The 3,456-nt window shown below is 37.5% G+C and overlaps 1 protein-coding gene across 1 annotated transcript in view; it reads right to left on the bottom strand.

The window, feature by feature from the left end:
* LOC119411749 (contactin-4) overlaps window positions 1–3,456 on the bottom strand; it is a 456,128-nt gene that overhangs the window by 395,145 nt on the left and 57,527 nt on the right. The window lies entirely within an intron of this gene.

Genomic DNA, 3,456 nt, shown 5'->3' with positions numbered 1-3,456 from the left:
ACACACACACACACACACACACACACAAACACACACACACATACATACACATACACACAGAGCTCTCAGAGCTAAATGGTAAATGGACTGTATTTATATAGTGCCTTTCTATCTTATTTCAAGATACTCAAAGCGCTTTACACAACAATCTGTGTCCTCATTTACCCATTCATACAGCACTCTACTAGATCTCTACAAAGCTAATTTAACAAATCATTCTAATGAGACTAATCAGTGCTTTAGATCACATTCAGACACCGATGGGACACACATCAGAGGCTATGAGAGGTTCAGTGTCTTGCCCAGGGACACTTCGACATGTGACTGCTGGTGGATTCGAACCCCAACTCTCGCATTGGAGGACGACTGCTCTAACCACTCAGTCACAGCCGCCCTGGAGCTGGAAAATATGATTTTTTTTTCCCCAATAAGCCAAATAACTAAACAAATAAATTAATTAAACAACATTCATATTTAATTTAGCAAAGAACGACAACATTTACTGGTCTCTCTTGTAAATGAGTCTTCACGTTTCAGTGAGACTAAGCTGTATAAATAAAGGTTGAATGAATTTAAACAAGAAAGAATATGAGCAAGCCATGTACTTTTTTATTAGTGAGTGGCCCAATGCCTTTCATGAAAAAGTGTTTTATTTATTGTTTATTTGATAGGAATAGATACAAGAAACATAAATCCAGACAATCTAATGCCTGCATCACAGTGTATGTAGCCAAAGCTAATTCACAACTTCCGTCCCTAGAAGGACCTTTAACAGTTGGTTAAATTAAAAGATAAGATCAACAGTAAATACAATAAAATTATGAAAAAGAAATATAAAATAATGTATTTAAAACTACTGAGTTAAAACAATTACACTATTTAAAAAATGAATATAATTCTGGTTCATTTTTAGCCAAATCTTAAGCCTTGAAGTGAATATTTTAATGTCATTATGGTCTTAAGTTCAGACGGTAATGAGCTCCAAAGCTTACAACTCCTAATAGAGAAGATTGTCAGTCCAAAAGTTGTCCTGCAAAATGATATTTTACTTTTAAAGCCATGATTTGTGGATCATGCGCAATCTAGTATTTTAGGTATGTATTGAGGACCAGTCTCAGCTACTACCATTCTACACCTTAGCTTATATCTGTGAAACTCTTTGAGTTATCATAGGCATATTTGTGTGTTTTAAAGTCTGTTGGCTTTGGTTGCCATCTTAATGAGATTAACTCCAAAAGTTAATTACAAATCGGATTCCAAAAAAGTTGGGACACTAAACAAATTGTGAATAAAAACTGAATGCAATGATGTGGAGGGGCCAACATCTAATATTTTATTCAGAATAGAACACAAATCACAGATCAAAGTTTAAACTGAGAGAATGTATCATTTTAAGGGAAAAATCTGTTGTTTCCAAATTTCATGGCGTCAACAAATCCCAAAAAATTTGGGACAAGTCCATTTTCACCACTGTAGTATGACATATGCTACATATATTCATACATTTTTCACGAGTTCCTCATCTTTCTGACTGTGTAAATGTCGTGCGTTGAGTTTAACAGAAATGTAACGAGAGAGACGTTATTATCTTTGACCCATCAAATGAATGCGGTCATTTATTTGCAGAATCAAAGTTTAACATCAAACATTTACATTAATTTGGCAAAATATGAAAACAATAACAATTTCAAGTTCACAGAAAGTGGACAATACGGCGATTGTCCTCACTTCTCAGCAGAACCACAGACATCAATCACACGGCAGTGATTGAGAACTTTGCTTCAGATATTTCTAAAATATCTATAATGATTTTAGAGAAAGGAGAGTTTAAGATGGAAAATGGAGATTTATCTTACAGAGAGATGTGTGAGGGAATTAATCTGTTTGACCAGAAACGTGCACGCTCCTTCAGTTCTCAGCTTGTTCACGGTACACTTGGTCGAAAATAGAACCTTCTACCTGGTTGATGATAAAATCAGCGTCGGCGTAGGGTTCCTTTCTGACTCTTTCAGCGTCTCCATGAGGACAGCCAAACCCTTAGAGAGTCGTGCGAGGTTATCCAAACAGAAGTTGTAACTCCCAAAATCCTCTCTGCATCCTGTCTCGTCAGAATTCTGAACTCCTTCAGAACTCTCTTCAGAGAGTTAAACTCTGGAACTCTTTACTCCTTAACTCTGTTACTCTCATGTTGAACTCATTCCTGAGCGCAGCAACTCCAGCAACCGGCTGAACTGGGAAGTTGCCACATTTTAAATGGGTCGACTTCCGGGTCATTTGAGAGCTTTTTGATTGGTCGATGGACCAGAAAGAGGTGTGGTTTGTGATGTAAGGTGTTATGAAAAGTCAAGGGCAGAGAATGAGATAGTTTAAAAACAGACAGAAAGATTATTGGAGAAAACGAGACTTCGTGGAGCCTCTACTCTGATTATCTTCTGTGAAGATTAAACATGACATTTCTTCTCAGTAAACATTTTAGTTGACCGAAACCTGACTTTTAACATACTTACAAATTTGCTCATTGAAGACAGAAAAATCAAGAAATGCATATTAACCTGATTTCTTCTTTGAATGAGGAATAAAAATCATTACTTACTGTTTATGTAAATAAAATGAGTAGTTCTCTTCAACCTGTAAACATTGAGTGAACTAACACAATTTGATTATCAAACATTTGTAAAATAGTAATGATCATAGAGAATTGTCTTTTCTACTTGATTACTTCAAGAAAGAAAGTCTCCAGATGGCTCAAACTGTATTTCTGGATGCAGATCAATGAAATAACAGTCTCTGTCCATCTGGTCAGTTTTGACATGGGCCTAGGTTCACTACAGTCCCCCCTTTGGAAATCATCGCCTGTCCATGGGGATGAATTCCAACCGTGAACTTAGACCTCCAAATGTCCTTGAGCTTGATGTAATCCAGCAAGGAAGACCAAAGTCAAAAGTAATCCAGCAAGGAAGACCAAAGTCAGAAGTAATCCAGCAAGGAAAACAAAGTCAAGGTAATTCCACAATGTTCTTGGTAATTCCATTGTGTTGATTATAATTCCATAATGTTGTTGGTAATTCCATTGTAGCAATGCTTTAACCCCTTGGAAACAGAGTCTGTAATCCATTGGAAAAAGTCATATAATCCACAACGGTAAATCCACAACGATTGGAAGTGTTGATTAATCAGCATACAGAGGGGTACCCTTGGATTGAACTGAAGATGCGGCCACTGGATGAAGAGTGGAGACCAACGTCAGGATTGCAGGTCGCCTCCAGCGAAGGTTGTCTCCAGCGACGTCCAGCCTGTGCCGTTCTGGTTCAATGTGTCATGCAATTATGTGGTTTAAGGTGGGCTTATGAAGGGGATTTTACATAAGGCCTTAAACTATATGCACCTGGTGTGTAAGCTATTATGGTTGGGAACAGCTACAACTACCAGTTAAGGGGTGGAGCATGCTGAAAAGGG

The sequence above is a fragment of the Nematolebias whitei genome, chromosome 7 (assembly GCF_014905685.2).
Source record: "Nematolebias whitei isolate Nwh7 chromosome 7, NemWhi1, whole genome shotgun sequence".
Lineage (NCBI taxonomy): Eukaryota > Metazoa > Chordata > Actinopteri > Cyprinodontiformes > Rivulidae > Nematolebias > Nematolebias whitei.
The sequence above is the reverse complement of the archived record's forward strand: the minus strand, read 5'-3'. Positions and strand labels throughout refer to the sequence as shown.